This window comes from Heterocephalus glaber, unplaced genomic scaffold (genome assembly GCF_053883595.1).
Source record: "Heterocephalus glaber isolate CG9 unplaced genomic scaffold, H.glaber_assembly_v1.0 deba00001538, whole genome shotgun sequence".
Classification (NCBI taxonomy): domain Eukaryota; kingdom Metazoa; phylum Chordata; class Mammalia; order Rodentia; family Bathyergidae; genus Heterocephalus; species Heterocephalus glaber.
Window position 1 is genome coordinate 38,755,489 of NW_028258333.1, and position 22,423 is coordinate 38,777,911.

At 39.0% G+C, this 22,423-nt stretch overlaps 2 protein-coding genes across 8 annotated transcripts in view; one reads left to right on the plus strand and one right to left on the minus strand.

Moving 5' to 3' along the window:
• The window catches only part of LOC147824575 (uncharacterized), a 121,445-nt gene extending 119,144 nt beyond the window's left edge, over window positions 1-2,301 (minus strand). The window contains 1 exon segment of the mRNA XM_087189418.1: window positions 2,122-2,301. The gene's annotated coding sequence lies outside the window, so the exon portion shown is untranslated.
• Window positions 2,302-2,643: 342 nt separating this feature from the next.
• Gpbp1 (GC-rich promoter binding protein 1) overlaps window positions 2,644-22,423 on the plus strand; it is a 67,748-nt gene continuing 47,968 nt past the window's right edge. For 2 of the 7 annotated variants that reach the window (XM_021261400.1, XM_087189415.1), the window contains exons 1-2: window positions 2,644-2,786; window positions 4,227-5,163. The gene's annotated coding sequence lies outside the window, so the exon portion shown is untranslated. Of the gene's footprint in view, window positions 3,188-4,226; window positions 5,179-22,423 lie in introns of all 7 variants that reach the window. The other 5 variants (XM_004848501.4, XM_013073519.3, XM_087189414.1 and 2 more) reach the window with 4 other exon arrangements.

Consider the following 22,423-nt stretch of genomic DNA (forward strand, 5'->3'; position numbering starts at 1 on the left):
TGTCTCTCAAGTGCTGGAATTACAGGTGTGTGCCACCACACCCAGTCCCTACCTTATTTTTTAAACTGCTGTAATTCTATTTTATGAGCGTACTTAGTTTTTTATAACTAGTCCTCAGGTGATAGATGCTTAGATTTTCTGGTTTTCAATAGTATAAATACATTGGAAATAAATGCCTTTGTTTATATGTCATTGGATATTTGGGCTAGTATTATTTTGGACCGAGTTAGTTAACCTTTAAAAAATTTTTTGTGGTCTCAAAAGACAAAATTAAAAAATATATATATAGTTTTGAATATTTTTATTAGTATGTTTGCAGTACATAATGATTATGTTCACTGTGGTATAGTTTAAATTTTACACAGTTTTGTTACCCACCTCTTATTTTTCTTAATGGTATGCTGTTAATATCTTTTCTTATGTCCATCTTCTTATAACATTGGGTCTTACTAAGTTGCCCAAGCTGGCCTCAAACTGGCAATTCTTCTGTCTGTTTTCCGAGTAGCTGGGACTGTAGGCATACACTACCATGACCATCTCCCAGCTCTTCTTTTTCTTTTTGTTTTTTGTTCAAGCTGGCCTTGAACTCCAATCCTGCTGCCTCAGCCTCCCGGTGCTGGGATTACAGGCATTCATCACCATGCCCGGCTACTCAGCTTTTCATTTTTATGAAAACCAAATAATCTCCTAGAAAGCCTATATACCTTTTCATTCTTGATATGATTAATGCAAATATGTGCCTCTACGAGTTTAGTCTTTTTAAACCTTTGGCAATTTGCTAGGCGAAACATTGTATATCACTGTGAGTTTTCTTTTTTTTTTTTTCTGGTTTCTAGTGAGGTAGAACATCTTTCCACATAATTACTGACTCTCCTTCCTAGATTAGTTCGTTATTGTTCTTTGCCTTTTTTTAAAGAATTGGTGTGTGGGCCGGGATTTAGCTCAGTGGTTCCGCTGCTTGCCTCACAAGCCCAAGGACCTCAGTTCGATCCCTGGTACCAAAAAAATAAAAAAAGAAATAAAAAAAGAATTGGTGTGGTTATCTTTTGCTTACTTGTAAGAGCTCCCGACATATGTATTTATTATATAAGTCAAAATTAGATACTAAGGACACTAAGCAAGGATATATAATTGAACTGTTGAACGTGTTACAATTATTCCTCCATTTTACTATTTGCTTTTCAACTTTATAGTTGTCTTTATAGTGTCTTTTCGGTCACACGAAAGGCACAACTTTAATTTTTTCCTTGTTTATTTGTTTGACATTATGCTTAGAAATAGGAGCAAAGGGCCGGGGATGCTCAGGGGATCCGCGGCCTGCCTCACAAGCACAAGACAGTACCAAAAAAAAAAAAAAAAAAAAAAGAAGAGGAGCATAAACAGGTCCATTCACAACACATAATCACTTCCACAGACGGAAACGAGTGTGGTGTACAGAATATGAATTACAACGCACACAGACGTGAGTTCACGCCTGGCACATCCAAGTTATGGCGCCCAACTTCTTTACCTGCATTGTTAAACGTTAATCAGTTTCTTCATCTGCAAAAGAAGCTGATAGAAGTGACAAAATGCTTAGCATCCTGCCTCAATTTCTTTTCCTTTGCACCCAGCGGGTCATTTCTTACTGCCAAACGCGGCCAACTACCCAATGCAGACTAAAATAAAAACTGAGGTGTGAATCTGGGCGAGTTTACATTCCAGCAGTTTTTCCAGAAAGCTTTTAGAAGCACTCCATTAAACTACAAAGGCCGTAATGTGTAAAAAAGGACCATAAAGTTTCTGTGTATGCAGCTCATGAGGCTTGGGGGAGGGCGAAGAACCAAGTAGTTTTCATTTTCCGGATTCTCCCTTGTTAAAATACCCTTCACCGGGAAAAACAAAACAAAACAACAACAAAAACCCTCCGCCAGGCTTCCAAACCCTTGTGGTTATTTTCCTTCATCTAGGAATGTCGACGTCACAGGTTTCAAAGAGAGCCTTCAGGTAAACCCAAGTAGAGAAAGTGAACACCTTAACATTCATTTTTACCGAAAATATCGTAGGGGTTGCGCGGGGCCCTGAGACCTCTGTTGAAAGGGTTCATTTATGAAAGCAGAATGATAACTAGCACGATAATACCTCGTGGCCCTTTTTAGCCTTTGACAATCTCGGCTGCGTTCCCGGCCGGTGTCGTTTGTCAGCCGCCGGCTGGCTCCGAGGGCAGCACTAACGTCCAAAACGCTCCTTAATTTGCATGCGATGTAGATTTACAGCTCTGGGCGCCCAATCGCTCCTGCGCCTGCACGGCCAGCGCTCCGGCCGCGCAGCGCCCGGCACAGACGCGCGACGTGCGCTCCCGATTCAGCCCAGCTCGGGCGCGGAGGCCGGGGAAGACGCTAGGCGCGCGCCGCCCTCAACCAGCGCGGCTGTGGGGCTCCCTGCGCTCCCTCTCGGCGGCCCCACCGTCCGGGCTCCGCGCGGCCCCGAGGAGGGAGGGGCCTCCTTGGGGAGCGCCGGGGAATTCCCCTTCCACCGAACATTCCCGATTGTTCGAGTCTTCACGTCAGCAGCAGGGGGTAATCCCCGACTCCAGCTGCTCCTGACGTCACCGCGCGGAGCCACCGCCTCCCACTGCCGCTGCGCGTCCCTGCTCCCGGCCTCCTCGAAGCCCCGCCCCCAGACGTAGCCACGCCCTCCCAGCCTCCCGACGTAGTGGGCGGAGCTTCTTTGACCAGGGTTTGAGCCGTTGCTCGGGCCAGAAGGTTCTCTGGTAGAGGTTCTCCTCCTGCTGCTCCGCCCAGTAGGTTCGTTCGCCTCGTTTCTTCCACACCCTTTCTCCCTCCTTCTTCTCCTCGCCCCGCCTTCCCCTCGTCTTCTCTCCAACCCCTGTAGTTCCTTCCCCGCCTCGCCACCATCTACGATCTCGCGAGACTTGGCCCAGAACATTGCGGATCGGGTCGGCGCCATTTTGGGACTGAGACTGGCTGTTGGGGGAGGGAAAAGCGGCAAAAGGGGATTATTCAAAGTACCGAAAACCTCCTCCCGGGATCAAGCGTAGCGGCACCCCCAGGCCAGGGGTACCTCTGGTGGGGCAGAAGGTAACACCGTCCTCTGTCCTCCGCACCGGCGTCCGGAGGAGGAAGGGAAGAGGGTGCCTGTGTCGGCGTCGGGGTTTGAGGGGTCGGAGCTGCGTCGGCGGCTCGAGGTGCGAGGCTGCCCGCGGACGGGGGGGCGGCAGGCGCGGGGAGGCCTCCCCCAGTGTAGACTCAAACACAGACCGGCGGAGCGGAGGTGGCGGTTGTGGGGAGGGAGCGGGTGGCCCAGCCTGGGCGGCCGGGGAGGGGGGTGGCGGAGGCTGGGACAGGTCAGGCGCCGTCTGCACTCAGTCCTCCCCGGGGCCTCCGCACGCGGCCTCCTCCCCGTGTACCCTGCCTGGCGGCGCGGAGGGAGTTGAGGCCGAGCTGTGGCCTTCGGCTGCGACTCCGGCGGCGCCTCGGCCCTCCCCGCTTCTCGTAAGTCTGAGAAGCTTGCCTTGGACGAAGGCTGGGGCAGTCTCGTCCCACTGAGTTCTGTGGGAACTGAGGGCACTGTTCTTTTCTGGGAGAGATTGTTCTTTTGGGGTTTACGAAAAGGGCTCGGTTTCTCCTACCCTCCCCCAGTTTGGGAAGAAACCTGTTTTCTTAATTCAAGGAAATAGGAACCCACACCTTCATCCCTCTGCAGCCTTTCGTAGCAGGGAAGTCTGCCCCTCAGGCGAAATTCAGAAACGTACTCGTTGTGGTCCACAACCACCCTTTTAGCCTCGTGGAGAAAATTATGCCTCGTCTTTTAGATACTTTGATTTGGAGGGAGTCACTTTCTGTATCCCTCTCGTTAACATTTACGGAACTAGTGCTAATGCGCATCTGTTTTCCTTGGGTACATTGAATAGGATTAAGTCTTTTGTAAGATTGTGTGCCAGTTTCATAGTTTTAATAGTTATCAAAACTATATTTTTGTTTTTATAGTCTTTCAGTATTCTATCTTCACAGTGTTCCCAGTTCAAACCGGCAATTGGCTACGTGATACCGCCCCCCCTCCCCCGCCCCTTTTCATTCAGTAGACCTAGTGTTCCCTTTTCCAGGCTCCCCTAGGATTACATAGACGCGAATTTCTCACCAGAGGTTGAGTTTCAAAGTGGGGGTTGGTTTTTAGCTCAATATCAAAACTGTGTGTAACTTAACTTGTTTTTATAACTTTTGCAGGTGACTGAATTACTCAGATGTGAAGATCATCTAGGTTTTGTGTAAAAGGCCCCGGATATTTCAAGTGGCCATTTTGGAATTACAGTGTTTTTGGATAATTTTGCCCCAGAAGTTTATTAAAATTGGCAAGAATCATCTCTGAAGTGAATTGATAGTGCTATCAATTCAATAAACTACTCAGTAAGAGACCCAGACATTTCATCAGTATTTTGCTTCAGATGGATTATATAACTGGCTAACGTGTTTCAGGTGGTGGCACCCCCCCCAACCTCTCCTGTTGGTGTTCTTCAGCCAGAACTGTGAGATATGATTGATTTGTGTACTGAGTAGTTTCAGCAGTTTCGAATTACAGTTTAAATATTGCTGAAGTTTAATGGCAATTTATTTTTACCTTTATTACAAGTTTTAGGGATTTTCTGATCTTGATCCTTTTCATGTCTCAATGGAACAGCTTTTCTAGATGAAGACATTGAAAGAATACAGAGTTTTTTTCTTTTCATCTTTTACTTACGTGGAAATTTAAGATGTTGCAGTTTCCCACCGGTGTGGTAGTATTGAGATAGCTATTTGTATCTATGTGCTGAAGTTTAGGACTACTCTTCAGATGTGAAATTTTCTTTTTGTTTCTACTTTTTGGCTCATAACTTGGATGTTTCTTCTGGAGTGGGATAAGTACAACAGTGACAAGTACATGGAATAATAAAGAAGACTTTGATCTTAAATCCAAGGAACTTGGCTAATTTTGGAGATAGCCATATGAAAACTTTAAAGCATAAGTATGGGTAGCTGACTTGAAATAACTCTATGTCAAATAGTCATAGGTTAAGTATCTTCAAAGAACTTGGATATTTCAGAGGATACAAAATAAAAAAACAAACTGGAAAACATAAAGATTACAGAGAAAAAATCAACACCTTGTGCAGTCCTGTTGGAATTTGTAAGTACTGTTATGGTGAGCAAATCCAGTGTTCATTTGTGTAAACTACAGTGAGTCAAATTCATCCCTTATTTATTGTTGGAAACATTTTAATTTCTTGTGATAATAATTGCTTGGCTTCAGTTTCCTGAATAATCTGAAAACAACCGCTAACCATTGTCTGAGTAAACAAATGCGGGGGTGGGGGCATAAGACTATTTCAAGTTTATAAGTGTTAAAAGTTTTTGTACTTTTAAATTATATGTTAGTATTAACTTTGGGCTTTACAAATTCATGGATAGGTAGAAAGTTTACAACAGAAATTTCAGACATAAGAATATTTCAAATTTATAAGTGTTAAAATTTTTTGGGCTGGAGATTTAGCCCAGTGGTTCCGCCGCCTGCCTTGCAAGCGCAAGGACCGGAGTTTGATCCCCAGTACCAAAAAAAAAAATTTTTTTTTGTGCTTTTACAGTATATGTTAGTATTAATTTTAGGCTTTACGAGTTCATAGGAAGGTAAAAAGTTTACAACAGAAATTTCACGTGTGTGGTTAGCTGTTTTAGATTTTAAGTTTGTGTGTCTGATAGCCAGTTTATTTCTGAGTGTGAGTTTAGACTGTATTGCAGTTTTTAGGGTCCATTTTGAGTTAAATAGTGTTAAACTGTACTACAGAGTTTGGTTTTTAACTTGATATTTCATGACTTAGGTTGTTTTAGGGCATAACTGTGCTTGATATTTTAATTCATTATAGAAATTGTATTTGAAACAATTTTTGAAGTGGTTTTATATTTCAAATTAAGTTTTAGTTTTAAGAAGAAAACTTACTACCAGGAAGGAAACAGAAACTCAGCAAGCTGAATTCAGAACCTTTTAATTGCCAGGTGTGGAGGCACAAGCCTGTAATCCCAGTGTTCTGGAGCCTGAGGCAGGAGGATCTCTGAGTTCCAGGTCAGCATGGGCTCCATAGTGAGTTCAAGGCCAGCCTGAATTATAGTGAGATCCTGTCTGAAAACAACATGAAAAACCTTTAAAACAACATGAGTATTTATATATTTTTCTCCCAGCAGTGTTATGGTGGCTTAGTTCTATAAACAAAGCGGTTTTCTAGAAAGTTATTAATAGTTGCAGTTTTAGAAGTCTTTGACAAATGGCAGAATTGTCTTTTAATAAGAGTTTTTACAGTGATTGAACCCAGGGCTTTGAACATAGTTCTTTTTTTTATTATTTTGAGGCAGGGCCTCCTTAAGTTGCCCAGGCTGTTCTCAGACCTATCTCCTGTCTCAGTCTCCATACCTGGCTTAGGACTGAATATTTTCAGTTACAATTAGTAGTTACTTCATTTGATTTTTCACTTAATTGTGGGTATTCAGGATTTAAAAAAAAAATTTACTAAAATTTATTTTGAAACAGTGTCAGTGGAAGATGAATGTTGGTACAATTAGTGTTTATTTCATCTAATTATCTTTCTGAGGTGAAAGATTGTAATTTTTGAACAGTTTCTACTGGATGACTAAGATCAATTTATTATTTATGATTTATTTTTTGGTACCAGGGATCAAATTCAGGACCTTGAGCTTGCCAGGCTGGTGGGGCACCACTGAGCTACAATCCTGGCCTGCTCATTTATTTCTGAACAACTTTTTTGCTAACCTGTTGAATCCTTAGCTCCCTTAGACCAAGAGGCAGGAGTCGACTAAGTATTCAAATACTCATATGTAGTATTTAGTATCTTCTCTGAAATTGAGGTTAGAGTTTGACAATTCCTTGTGGTAATAGCCTAGGTTACATATGTGATTTCTCTGTTAGATCTGTTTAGTTTCTAATTGAGTTTCCGTCTTAATTTATATAAAAATGGATGGGAGCATTCTGCTGACTTTGGAAGAGCTTGTATTTCATGTATTCCAATTTAATGGCTTTTTAGGTTGCTTGTCTAATATGGGTCTTTAATGTGATTAAGAAGGTGGACTATAATCAAATGACCTTTATTTTTAAAAAAAAGAATGACATAACATTTATTAGTGATTGTTTTTCAAGTTTTCCTTATTTATAGTGTTACTGCAAGCAGTAGTGTCAAGATAAATTACTTCAGGGACTAGGGTTTTTAACTTAACCCTTGAATAGTCTAACATTTGTGAACTTTGCTTACACCAGTTGTTCGAAGACAGATTTTCTTACTTGAATGTTTTCATGTCTTTAATATTTTACTTTATTTATTTTTTGAGACAGATCTTGCTGTGTAGCTTAGGCTGGCCTTGAACTCACTATGTAGCCCAGGGTGGCCTGGAGCTCACATTCTCCTGCCTCAGCCTCCTGAGTGCTGGAATTACAGGCATGTGCCACCATACCTGGCCAATATTTTATAATAATTTTGAGGGATTGAAGTATATAGTATCAGTTTTAAATGGGGCAATTGCTGGACTGCTTCCCCTCTTTGCCCCATGTGTACTCATCCAGTTTTTCTCTTATAGTCTAAATTATAGGTTTAGAGTTAATTACAGTCCTTAACATTTATAGATAAAAACGCTGTTGGGTTTTTGCTGTGTACATAGTATATCTTTTTTTTTTTTTTTTTTTGTACTGGGGATCAAACTTGGGACCTTGCACTTTCGAGGCAGGTGGTGGCACCACTGAGCTAAGTCCCTGGCCCCTACATAGTATATTTTAATTTCTAAAAGTAGTACCATGAAGAAAGTAGTGTTACAGTCACAGTGGTGTGAGAAAATTAAGATTTAGGAAGACTGAGACTGGTTGAAAGTTATTTGGTTAGAATTGGAATCTTGATGAACATTCCAGAGTCTGACTCCAGAGTTGCCCATAGTATTGCCAGTGCTGCCCGGGGGAGTGGAGGGGCGGGCTTTCCTTGGCAGTACTGGGAGTTGGCCTGACACAGTAGGCAGTCTATCGTCAAGCAGTATCCCCAGCCCAGCTCATACTCTTAATCCCTCACTACATACATTGCCTTCTTAAGGATACTATTTTGCTTCTCTGGTTAATATTGATGATGCACCACTAACTGAGCTTGGTGAGGTTGATGAGCTACAACAGAGATGACTAGTTTTACTATTTAATAGCTATTAGGATGATGATCTAAAAATTAAAACATGGTTTTGGATTATATTTGAACCTGATTGACCCATAGCCTCTTTTCACAGGTATGGAGCTAAATGCATGTTAGTTTTGTTTGAATTTTTCTGTTTTTGAACCGAAATTACTGCGTGGAGTTTTGTGCTTAAAGCAGCTAGCTGATTAGCAATCTGGGGGCTGAAACTGTAGGATTGCTAGTTCCAGGCCCAGGGCTCCGTAGTGAGACCTTGTCTAAAAAAACTACAAAACAAAACAGCCCCCTGCTGGTACATTAAAATTGAGGAAGGGAGGAATAATAGGAACAGAACAGGAGTGAGCAAAAGAAAGAAAAATTGGGAGAGTTGGAGAAGAAAAGAATAAGGATGGAAGCTTCTTATCTGAAAGTACAACAAGCAAGTGAGGAATAAATTCTAAACCTAGGCCAGGTTATCTGTCTTTGACCCAACCATTTTGTCTGTTTTTTAAAATTTTTATTAGTACATGTTTGCAGTATGAAATGATTTAAGTTCATCATGGGGAGTTGGTACATGTGGTCTGTTTTATTTTTGATACAAATGTTTAGGTAAGAATTTAGATTCAAGTAAGGGTAATTTAAGCTGGGGTAAGAAAAATGGTAATAGGAAACAGACTTTGTTGAGGATAGGGAATATCAAGAAAAAGATGTGTTACCTCGTTACCTGACCTCATTTGTTATGTTTCCACATTAAACTGATGGAAATAATGGTGTGGAGGCTTTTTGTTAATTGTGAAGTGTAATACATATGTAAAGTTTTATTGTAACCATAATATTTTTAAGATTCTTGATATATTTTACATATCAAACCAGTATTTTCATGGTCAAAACTATTCTATTGTTTCTTTTAATGGTATTACCTGCATCCCATTCACGCTAACCTCAAATTACATGTTTGACTTTTTCTTTGTTTATGACACATAGCTTTGCCTCCCCAATTCTAGTTTTTATTTACTATCCTAGCTTGGTTCTTGACTAAGCAAGAAGGTAACTCATTTCTTTGTCTTTTGTTCTATTCTCTGCCTTACCAAATCTCTCCTGTGGCCAGAGAAACCTACCTGAAATATAGGTCTTGATTTTACTATTTTAGCAGCCCATAGCATTGTGTATTTGGCATACTTAGAGCAGTTTGGGTCGGTCTCAGTGGCTCACACCTGTAGTCCTGGCTACTCTAGGGGCTTAGGCAGAGGATGACAAGTTCGAGGCCAGCATGGGCAATTTAGTGAGACCCTGTCTCAAATATAAAAAGCGATAGAGCTCTTGCTTGTCTGGGGGTTCAAGCCCCTATTCTGCCTCCCTCCCTCAGAGATGTATTTCCTGTCTTTTGTTTTGTTTTATGCATCAGAGGTTCTTACTTGGTTATGTGGATGGAAATGAGAGACAGTGATTTCTGAGAATTCTTTGAAATTGGTAATTTTGTGGCCCTTATATGTTTCTGGAAGCACAAGTCCCATACTTTCAATAGGACTCTCATTAAAAACTGTTTAAAATTACTAATAACTCTTTTACTTTTGGGTCTCTTTAAAATTTTACTTGCTTGTTTTTTCCCTTTTTGTCAGCTGCCCTACCCCTCAGAAAAGATAAAGGTGTTTGGTCTATTGTTCTGTCCCTTCAAGTAATTGTTAGCCACCACACCCATTTAGTTTTGGTTCTTTGAGACAGGGTCTCCCTATGTATTCAGGCTGGCTGTGAACTCAGTTTAGTCCAGGATGGCCTCTGAGTGATCTGCCTCAGGCTTCCAGGAGCTGAAATTACAGGTGTGCACCACCATGCCTGGTAGTATTTTTCTTAAGCTAATTTTCTTTAAAGGTTTTTGGTCTTTGATTTTTCTGTCCTTCAATTTTCAGATTAATTTTTTTAAACTTTTAATTTTTTTCTCTTTTTTCTCTTTTAGCAAAAAACTAGAAGTTAAAAATTTAAGTTAAATTTTCTTTAAAGCTCAGGATTTTCAGATACATTTTAAAAATTGTTTAGGAGAGATCTTTGCAAATGAGAAGGAGGGGGTTGAGGGGAGGGGAAGGGGAAGTAAAAATTGAGACATACAAGATATGTACATGTACCAGCTCTCCAGGATGAATGTTACTATTATGTACTAATAAAAGTTTGTTTATATTTGGTACCGGAGATTGAACTTGGGACCTTGCGCATGCCCTTGCGCACGAAGCAGGTGGTGGAACCACTGAGCTAAATCCCTAGCCCAAAAGTTTTTTTTTTTTTTGTTACCAGGGATCGAACTCGGGTCCTTGCGCTTGCGAGGCAGGCGGTGGAACCACTGAGCTAAATCCCCAGCCCAAAAGTTTTAAAAGATTAAGGAAAGAAGAAAGCTCTTAAACTGAAAAATTGTCAGTAATGTCTTTATGTACAAATACTAGTAGAAGAAATTTTTCCAATTAACATAAATTTATATATTTTAATGAGTAAATTTTAAAAAATTACGGGGTTTCTGTGGATTAGCAGTCAGGAGTGGCTGATGCTTCATTTCCCTTCAAGTTTTATTATAATACTATTTAATAATAACACAAACTAAATTTGTCCAAAAACATAGAAGCTCCTGTTTGTTGTTGAGGTTAATGAATGACACTAAACGTGCCTGTCCTAGAAAAAGTTGCCATATACATCAGTTCTGTTGAGAAGGCCTCTGATGCTGGAGGTAAGCTTGTTTCTTCTGGGATTTCAACTTTTGCTGAAATTACATTGTGTGCCACCATGCCCTTCAAATTTTTTATAAAATCTCAGTGAACATGGTTGACTAGGGCTGCAGTCATTGGAATGTTTGACTGGGGCATGGAGGGTTTTCTTCCTAAATGGTACACTGAGAGGGTTTGTAAGGTTAACGTTGGATATTAGCTGGAGTACTTAATTCCTTACCGTGTGAATCTCTTTGAGCTACTTCAGTGTCTTTACAGTGTGCTTTTTGAATTTCCTAGAGCAGGTGATCTGAGAAGAAAGGGGGAGTACCGTTTATGACCTAGTTACTTCTGTTACAGTCTGTCTGCTAGAAGCAAGTCACTAAGTTTAGTCTGAAATCAAGACAAGGGGAATAGGCTGTACCTTTTGCTAAAGGATTTGTGGATACTCTTAAAAAGCACAATAGGAGGTATTTCTTTACATTTGGTAGTTGTCCTCATAAATAGCCATAATCTTCATCCCACATATAGGAGATTGGACTGTTAAACAGTTTGTAAAGAAAGTACATTCTGTGTTTACATGGATTCAGAGGACTTAAAGCTTTTTACCTTTTGAACTGCTTTCTAACTGGATGTGGTAAAGGTTTATGTTTTGTTTGGTTTTTTTGAACCTACTGCAATTAAATGCCAGGCCTCACACACTGTAGTCAAGTGCTTTGCCAGGCCCCCCACCCCTGCCTTTTACTGTCCATTAATTTCCCAATTAGTGTAGTAAATGAATTAGAAAAACTATGGTAAAATAATAGCAAAATATGCTGCCACCCCCTACCCCCCTTTCACAGTACTGAGGATTAAGCTTAGGGCCTTGGCACTGAGCTGCTTTACCAGCTCTTTCCCATTTTTTGAGACAGGGTCTTAACCTTCAGGCATTCTGCCTCTCCCTCCCAGAATGCTAGGATTATGTGTGTGCACCACCAGGGCTGGCTAAAAAATACCAATTTTTATTTATGTTTTTGAGACAGGGTCTTGCTATGTAGTTCTTTTGTTGAACTCACTATGTAGCCCTGGCTAGCCTCGAACTCGTGGTGATCCTCCTGCCTCAGCCTCTCAAGTGCTGGGATTACAGGTGTGCACTACCATGCCCGGCTAAAAATACCACTTTTAAGTGTACATTTCAGTGTTATAAAGTACGATCACATTCTGTAATCATCACCACCATGCATCATCACTTTTTTCATCTTCCTAAACTGAAACTACATACTCATTAAACATGACTGCCCATTTACCTCTGTCCCCAGCTCCTTTTTCTGTTTGTGAATTTTGAGTACTTTGGGTCCTTCTTAAATACATAGAATCACAGTATTTGTTTTTTTGTGATTGGTTATTTAATTTAAGCATAATGTCATCAAGCTTCTCCATGTTTTAGAGTGTCAGTTTGTTTTCTTTTTAAGGCTGGATATTTGATTGTATTTACTACATTTTGTCTGTTCATGTGTTGATGAACACTTTAGTTGCTTTACTTTTTGGCTATTGTGCGTAATGCTACTATAAAAATGAGTATACAAACAGCTGTTGAGGTTTTTGATTTTAATTCTTTTGGGTATATAACAAGCAGCAGAATTACTGGATTGTTTTGTATTTTTTGAGGAGCCACCATAGTGTTTTCCATAGCAGCTGCACTATTTCACATTCCTTCTAGCAGGGCACAGAAGTTCCAGTTTCTCCATATCCTTTTTAATATTTATTACTTTCTGGGTTTTAGTAGCTATTCTTATTGATGTAAAGTGATAGCTTATGGTTTTGATTTGAATTTTTCTAATTGGTAATCTTCAGCATCATTTCATTTACTGATTAGCTCTTTGTGTATTTTTGAGGAATGTTTTAAGTCCTTTGCCCATTTCATTGGGTTTTTGTTGAGTTGGAGACATTTTTAATGTATTTTGGATATTAACCTTTATTGTGAGTGAATCTTTTTGGAGGAGGGCATTACTGGGGATCAAACCCAGGGCCTTGCACATCTCTATCATTGTTCTACAAGTACTTTTTAATGTCCCCTTAACTATCCTGAAGTATTTCCTTATAACAATAAGCTAAAAATAATAGATATATGTGATCAAAAAAGGTAAATAAAAGGAAAAGACATTTATAGTAATTGAGTATGTAGTGCCACTGGACAGTCTAGAAGACAAAACACTCCTATAAACTTCCAAAATGCCCTTTATAAGGTCATTTGCCTGTCTTGAAAGAAACCAGTGTTCTTAAGTACTTAGTACCTTTTTTTTTGTTTTTTGTTTTTTTTTTTCAGATGGTCTCACTCTGTAGTTCAGGCTCACCTTGACCTCACTGTGAGTCCAGGTTGGCCTCAGATTCCCAGCCATCCTCCTGCATCAGCTTCCAGAGTGATGGGATCACAATGGATTTACTGCCATTGTTATTTTAGTAGTGGAACTGGAATTCTTTCATCTGGAGTGCTAGAAAATGTCCCTTGCCTCAGCACATGTTTGGCTGTTATTTAGTAGCTAACATAGGAAAATGTTAAGATTCCTCGGTTCAGTTTTTCTTCTCTGAACTTCAGTGAATACAGAATAAAAAGAGTCTAAATTTTAATCATGATTTCATTCCATTGGTTAATAGTTACTTGAGGTTGGTCAAGCCAGTCTTTATAACCTTACTTCTTGCTCTATAAAATAGTACCTTGCAGGGTTATCATTATAATTTGCCTCCTTGCTTTGATTGCTCTTACTCTGTAATATCTCATTTAAAGCATGGTCTGTATGGTTACCTTATTTGTTCTCTGTTGCCCATCTCCACAAACTCTTAGAAGGCAGGAACTTTTTCTTGTTTGTTTACTGTTGTATTCTCAATCCAGTTACCATCTCAAACAGCCTGAACTACATAGTGATACAGTATCTTGAAAAAAATTTTTTCTCAGTTTTAACTGTTGAATTATAGGGATTGGCACTAGGCAAATTGTCCTCTCTGATTTAAAAACAAAACAAACAGTAAAACAAAAACACTTTTTAGGGCCGGGGATTTAGCTCAGTGGTTCCCCACCTGCCTAGCAAGCAAAAGGTCCTGAGTTCGATCTCCGTACCAAAAAAAACAAAACAAAACACTTTTTAGATTTTAAGCAGTAGTTTTGAAAATATATGGTGAGCATAATTTTCAACTCATTTTCAGAAATCAGGAAGGCCATGACAGTTCATTTTTTACTAAATATCTTTATTTGAGAGAAAAGGAAGTTAATGCAATTTATGGCCACAGAGGTTTAATTTTTTTTGATATTCTAAAGTTTCTCTGGCCAGGTATGGTGGCGCACACCTGTAATCCCAGTACTCCGGGAGGCTGAGGCAGTAGGATCACCATGAGTTCCAGGCCATTCTGTGCTACATAGTGAGTTCAAGGCCAGCCTGAATTATATAGTGAGATCCTGTTTCAAAAAACAAAACAACAAAAGTTTCTCTGATCTTGTTTTGGTTCTGTGTAAGATGTTACACATGGCTTGCAAGAGGCTCACTTACTAAATCACTAGAAAGATGCTAAACAATTGGGGTCAGTGAATATGAAATTATAATTGGTGGAACCCAGGCTACTTGGAAAACTACTTGAAAGATAGATTCACCTTGATAATTAAGATGTCTTAAGGATTTTCTTTGTGCTTTACTTTTTCCTTTTAATTTGATTGGTAGTTTCATATTTTTTACATAAATTATTTATCATTCTCTATCATTAAAACGAGTTCCTATTACAGGGATGATATGAGAATGGTGAAAGGTGAGTGAAAATGTTTCCACCTTAGTCCTACTAAATTAGGCCCTTCCAAGTATTTAATTGCTAGAAGGACAATAGCCCATTGGGGGAGGATATGGAGGTGACTATGTTAGTGAAAACATCACTTTTACAGGTGTAGGCTATTTAGACCTGTATTTTGTATGATTTGATATAGTGTAGCTCAAGACAGTGCCTGACAGGTAAGATTGAAACTTGAAACTCAAAATTTAGTGAGCTACTTTTATATATATGTTAAGCCCATTGTTTTATGTTTGGTAAGATCTATACTTAATTTAGTCTGGATTATTTATAGTATATATACTGGTGACTATTGACTATCTTAAAATGTGCTTCACATCTGTGTAGAAACCTGTTTTTCTTGTTTTAAAGATAAGGCAATATGAACCTCTTGGGGATATTTTGAGGACTAAATGAGGTAATGAGATCTAAGCAAATGCCTAACTAAATAATAAATACATTCAGTATATATATTTTTTGTGTTTTAAGTGTTTCACCTACCACTGACTAATTTTTGGATGTTTTTTGAGACGGTCTCACTGTGTAGTTGAGGCTGGCCTTGAACTAACAGAGATTCTTCTGCCTCAGCCTCCCAAGTGCTGGGATTACAGGTGTGGTGTGCCATCACACTCCAACTGAGACCTTCAGAAAATGTGCTTCATTGGAAGCTATATGGAAACCTATAGTTTTTCTTTCTTTTTTTTTTTGGTACTGGGGATCAAACTCAGGACCTTGCACTTAAGAGGCAAGTGCAGTGCCACTAAGCTAAATCCCTGGCCCCTTTTCTTTCTTTTTTGAGACAGAATCTTTTTTTTTTTTTGAGACAGAATCTTGCTGTGTAGTTGAGGCTGTCCTTGAACTCATTATGTAATCCAGGCTGGGCTTGACCTCGAAGAGATCCTCCTGCTTCAGGCATGATTACCATGCCTGGCTTTTATTTTGTTTTGGTTTTTTTTTGAGACAAGGTTTCACTACATAGTTCAGGCTGGCCTCAAACTTGTGGCTAACCTCTTTCCTCAGCCTCCCAAGTGCTGGGATTACAGGCCTGAGCCACCACACCCGGTTGTTTTTTAAGATAATATCAAAGAGTTGGGCATATGATAAGGACTAAATGAGATAAGATTTTAAGCAAATACCTAACAAATAATAAATGTATTTGCTGGGCCAGGAGGATCACTGTCTCAAAAGATAAATAAACATAAATTCAGTTTATAGTTTTAGTTAGCTTCATGACCATGTCCTTCAAGTAAGGGACTTGAATAAATTCCAAATCTTTCATTTGACATCAAAGATAGTATCACTGTCAGCACTTTGGACGGACTTGTGCATAGGGTTCAGCTTGTTTAAAAACATTGTATTTCTTGAAACGTGCTTGTCAATTTTTGGATGATTGCTGTTCAGCCTGTCAGCTTCAAAAAAATAAGGATTATGTTAAGAGTATAAGGATACAGGAAATGGTAAAGTTGCTAAAAGGATTTAAAATTATTTTGAATTCATATACACAGTGTACATTATGGAAGGTACAAGGTTTTTTAGAGAAATGTTATTCCTCTCATAACCCAGCTGTTATTCTCCTGTGTGAAAGCCAGTTTCTTGTTTTTCCAGAGAGTCTTTGTTTATACATACACAAATGTTTTTTCTGTTACAAGTAACAGCATGCTTACCTGCCCAACATCATTTTTTATTTAGTGAAATATCTTTCAAATTGTTTTTATACCTTTGTTTGTACTGCATGCATAGAAGTCTGTTTAATGCACTGTTGATGTATGTTAGGTTATTTTTTTCTTTTATGAACAATAGTATTTTTATAAATATGGAGTGAATTCAGTAAATGAATATGAGTGTAATTTTGAATGATACACAAAACAATTGCTCATTAGATACTTAAATTTCTAGCACTAATGGGATATCGAACCAAGCCTTTGTTCCTTGGCCATTTTGCCTTTCTTTTGAACAAGAATGTAAATTTTCCATGTGTAAGATCTTTTGTTGAGAAAGTAAATCAGTTGGGGCTGGGGATTTATTTAGCTCAGTGGTTCTGCTGCTTGCCTTGCAAGCACAAGGACCTGAGTTCGATCCCCGGTACCAAAAAAAAAAAAAAGAAAAGAAAGTAAATCAGACCTTTATCTGTGCTACAGGTGATGAGTATTTTTTTCCCATAGTGAAGTTGAGCTCTTTACCTTGGTTCCGGTGAATTTTGTCATATTGAATGCTATATGCACTTACACTTCAATATATAAATGTGGTTTTACTACCCTGGGGTTTTGTGTTATACGTAGAAAGGCGGCTTCCCCTTTGTGATATACTATTTTTTTTCTACTTTTTTTTCCTGTTGACTTTTCTTTTTCAACTTTAATAATTTGGACCCATTTGATTATTTTTTGGTAAATTTATTTTTTGGTGTTGGTAATTGAACCCTGGTCCTTAAACATGGTAAGCATGTGCCCTTCAGTTGAGCTGTACCATGTTTTGGGTAACATTTTAGGTGACGTTTGACCCAGTATTTCTCAAATACTGAATTTTTTTAGTGTATTTCAGTGTGTGGACTTTCTCTTCTCAGACATGTATTAATGCTGTTGTATTTTAATCATTGTGTTTTTAAAAACTGGTGTTAAGTAAAAGGGTTTTTAAAAGCCCCAAGAATCTGTATTAATAATTTATTTAACAAAAGATTTTGTAATTCTAAAATGGTGATTGACCTTTGACATGCAAATTATAACCCCCCCCTCCCCATTGAACTCAGGATCTTGCACTTGCCAGGCAGGTGCGGTGATAAAGCCTGCTATTTTATTGTAAAGTTAGGAAAGTTATTTTATTTTGTTTTTTTCCTGGTACAGGAATTGAACTCAGGACCTTGTGCTTGCCAGGCAGGTGCAGTGCCACTGAGCAACATCCACAGCCCAGGAAAGTTACATTTTAAAAGATTAAAGTCTGGGGATGCTGAGAGTATAGCTCAATGATCTGTGCACGTTTAGCAGGTCTTAGGTTCAATCATGTAACACTAAAAACACACGTAAAAGTTCAGTACGGTAATATAAAGGAGGATGTATTTGTATTTAAAGCTGTAGGCCTAACTTTCAGACCAAGGTAAAATGTGTTTGTTTTGTTTTGTTTTTTTAATTGTAATATTGGACATTGAATCCAAGGCCTTCACACTGCTGCATTACCAACCCTTTTTAAGTTTTGAGACAGGGTCTTCCTAAGTTGCTCAGACTGAGTTTGAATTTGAGATCCTCCTTCCTCAGCCTTCCAGAATGCTGGGGTTATAGGCATGTGGTACCACACCCAACTTTTTTTTAATTTATAAAATGAATTGAGGATCACTTGAGATTAAAATTATAAATGAGGTCATCCCATCCTCACATTAGTCCGGTAGAGCAACTCTGCTAGTTATAGGCATGTTTTTAACTGAATTGGAGGTTTAAAAAAAAATTACATAGTAATTTACAGCTTAAAAACTTGGTTATGCATTATCTATCTTCTCCATTTGAGAAGGATTAATATGGAGTCTTAATTTGCAAATTTAGGCTAGGAACTTTAGTTAGTAAAGCAGACTGGTGAGCGTTCTGTTCCTTGAAGATGACTAGGCCTCCCAATGAAGGGAAAAACTGTAAAAGAAAAATAATTTAAAATTCTTGCTTGAGTTTATTAATTTTTTTTTTTTTTGCTGTATTTGGGGTTAAACTTCACCAGACCCTGCGCATCACAGGCAAGAACTCTGTCACTGAGCGCCCCTGCCCCTTTTTAGAAATTATTTTGAGGGGCTGGGGATTTAGCTCAGTGGTGCCGTACTGCACCTGCCTCATAAGCGCAAGGTCCTAAGTTGAATCCCTGATACCAAAAAAAGAATTATTTTGAGCTGGGCATGGTGGTATACATCTGTAATCCTATCATTTGGGAGGCTGAGGCAGGAGAATCACTGCAGGATTGAGGCTAGCCTGGGCTAGTGAGTTCAAGGCCAGTTTGAACTACGTAATGAGATCCTGTCTCAAAAAAGAAAATTTATTTTGAAATAGGGTTTCATTAAGTTTTCCAGGCTGACCTGGGCTTTGCAGTATTGCCCCAGCCTTGCAAGCAGTTGGGATTATGGGTGTTTGCCACCTTGGCCAACCTTATTTATATTTTTTACTTTGATTTAAAAATTGCTTTGCTTGAGTCTCATTTCATCCTTTAATTTCAGGTGGGCACTTTTTTCCCCCCTCTCTAGAAGTTATTCTTGGAATTTTAAATGTGTTTTTGGTTAAATTGTTGCCTTTGTATTCATAGTTCTTAATGATTTCTTACATGTTGCTCTCTTTAAATATATTTGATGATTCATATTGAAGAGTGAGGTGATAAATGCCTGGGAGTTTTGTGTGTGGAGCAGTGTTTATTGAATGACTATTAAATTACCCTGAAAGCCACATTTCTGTGGTGATAGTTACTTATACTTTTGAGAGAATCTCTCTGTCTCTTTCTTTCTGATATGGTTGTTGTGCTTGTATATTTGTTCTTGTTTATGTAGGCTGTTATACATGCATTTAAGTTTTTCATTTACTTTCTTCTTTTTCAGTCCCATGTCTTACTGTCCTGTTTTCTACCTGTGGTACCTGCATTTCTTAGTCCTAATTACAGCATCTCAGCATTCTACAGACCACATTCCACATGTATTCTACCTTCCCCTCTTACATTTTAGGCCTTGAGTTCCATTGTCTTGTTTCATCAGCTAATTGTGTCTCTGTTTAATGTTAATCTAGATATTTTATGAAGTGGTTTGTGGCCTCCTTTTTATTGCCACAATTTTTTCTTTTATTCTTTAACGACCTTTATTCTTTCTTTTCCTTTTTATTTTCATGTTTTTAAATTAGAGGTTGAACCCAGGGCCTTGAGTATTTGCTGCTGTAACATTGAGCTACACCTCAGCCCCTTTTTTTTTTTCTTTAAATGCATTGTATTCTGTGAAACTTTTTTTTTCCCCCCTTTGGTACCAGGGATCAAACTCAGGACCTTGTGCTGCAAGCCAGCCACGGTGCCACTGAGCTAAATCCTTGGCCTACCCCTGCCCTTTTTAATTGGATCTTTGATGTTAAGGATGTCATGATTCTTGAAATCTTGTATTTGTGATGGTTAATAATAAAGGGAATAAATAAGTTCATTGAGTATTTATATATTTTTACTGTGGCAGTAATCATTGTTTTCTTAGTTTTCTGTAGCTACTTATAAATATTTATTAGTAATTATTTGATTCTTGTTACTCAAAAGGTCAGGTGCTTCAAATTTTGGTTATCCATTCAGTTAAGAACTCGTACACAGTGTGGCTTTGCAGTTGAAACACGTTCATGATTAAGGTATTTGTTTTCTTAAATAGTACACGTTAAGCAAAAATCTTAATTTTATGTCCTGACGATAAAGTAGAATTTGATACAAATTATGATTTGGACTCCAGTAAGTGTTTTTTAGGCAAAAGGAGAAGAGTATACTGATTGCAAGAGCAGGGAACACATAGTAAAATTTTTTTGGCCTTAATGCTATATCAATTTCAGGATTTTTTGTTTTATAAAACATACAAAATACCTATTTATAGCAGTATTCCCTGTGAAGTAAAACTATTAATGATACTCTTTTTTGGTAGCTAACTATGAAAGTCAGCTGTGTCATATTTGATTTCTGACTTTTTATGACTTGAGTTTTGTTTTTAATCACTGGAGTTAGAGCTTAAGGGTTAGGCATTGAGATAAGCGAACATGGCTGAGTGAGCAGTCTGACAGAGAGACCCAGGAGAACTGGCTACAGGGATATAAGAAACCAGTTTGGTGTATTGGGTTAGCCCTAGGAAGAAAGGTGGTCATAGGGATCAAATGCTGTTTAGTGGATTTCATGAGATAAGAGTTGAAATACTTCTCTTTTCCTCCTTATTCATTTTACATATTGCCACCAGATTTGTTTTCTGAAAGCATGTTTACAGATGATTGCAGCTTTAAAACTTTCAAATACTTCCCTTCCCTGAAAATTGTGATTTCTCATCCTTACATGTGCTGTTCAGAGCCCTCTAGGAGATGTCCCCAAACAACTTTCTGTACTCAAATTCCAGTTAAATTCAACCTAGAGTATAGCTGAACCATTTGTTATAAGAGGTCTGTTCAAAAAACATCTCTAACTTTAAATTCTTTAACACAAAGTGATTGTTCCTTTGCTTGCCTGCTTGGCCTGCCTTCTCTTCTTGAGAGTGATAAATTTACCCATCTATCTTTCTATAGATGGCAGTTTTCTGCTAAATTAAAACAATATAAAGCATTATAGTTTTGAGTCTTGGACTAAACAAGTTTGAAAATTTAACAGTGGGTACACCACCTTTTTATCACTTCCTTTGTACTTACTGATTCTAGTGTAGAAATCCTGTTTTTATTTTTATTTTATTTTTATTTTTGGGTACCGGGGATCAAACTTGGGACCTTGTGCTTGCAAGGCAACCGGCGGAACCACTGAGCTAAATCCCTGGCCTGAAATCCTGTTTTTAAAAAAGTTAAATTTGTTAGAGTGTGGTTAAGTGGTAGAAGCACTTGGCTAGCATGCACTAGGCCCTGGGTTCAATCTCCAGCACTGCAAAAAACAAAAAAGTTAAATTCTATATTGTTAAGTAATTTTCAGTTTATGTGGGGTGTCTCTTTGATCATATCATAGCTGCAGTGCTTTCTTAGGGTATAAGGTAACCTGAAGGGTAAACCAAACACCTTTGGATTGAATGTTATTTTTACATGGTTAAATATTTACTTGTTAAATACTGTTTTTTTTCCTAATATTAGACATATGGTTATATTGTTAAATGCAGACATTTGAGAAATTTATAAAACAGGACTTGAAGATAGGGTGTTATTTCTGAATAAAGTTTTGGAGTGAGCAAGAGACTGAATTTGTTAACTGTCAGTAATTTCTGTGAGAAAGTTTGAGATAGGAGTAGTGAAAAAGCAGCTTTTGAGGTAGAACAACTTGGGTTCACATTATCCAGTTTGTATCATTTATTGGCTTTGTAGCTTTGGGGTATATTACTTAAATCTTATGTAATGCTGGGCAGGAGGTGGTCTGCTGTGTGCTTGACTCAGTCCCCACTGCTGCCAGCATGGCTGGCCAGACCATAATGGGCTGAGACCTGAGCCAGGCCAACAGTGACATCAAGAATGTGATGGCAGCCATTGAGAAGTATCTTCCCAGTGGATGTCAGTGGTAGACACCCAGGAGGAAGGGTGCCAATAAGCAGGTCCTGTACTAGTCCTTATAAGGGTAGTGATCCTCTCACCCTGTTGGAGCTCAGTTATTAGAATAGCAAGCAAAGTTTCTATTGTGAAGGCTCACTGCAAAAGGGCACTGAGCCCAGCACTGGGGGTACTCTCCAGCCTAGATACCCTGTGTTACCAAGGGTCATCAAAGAAAGTTCAGCCTCATGGCTGGTCTAAGAGAACCTGCAGGCAGCACTGATGAAACCCCCAGTGCTGAGGAGGAACCTGTTCCAGAATTGATGGAAGCTAAGGCCCTCAGAGCTTACCCTGTCTTTGAGCTAGGTCCTTGTGTTCCCAAGGCAGCCCAAGGTGACAGGACTTGGAGGGCATCCCCCTATTCAAGCACACCTGTCCAAATCCCGGGACCTATGCAAAGATGGCCTGCCTGTCCTGTCACCCCTGAATCCCCTTTGGCTTTTTACAAATAAAGACTTCTTTCATGGGGCATGGTAGGTAGCACATGCCTATGATCTCAGCACTCATCTGTGATCCCAGCACTCCAAGGCTGAGGC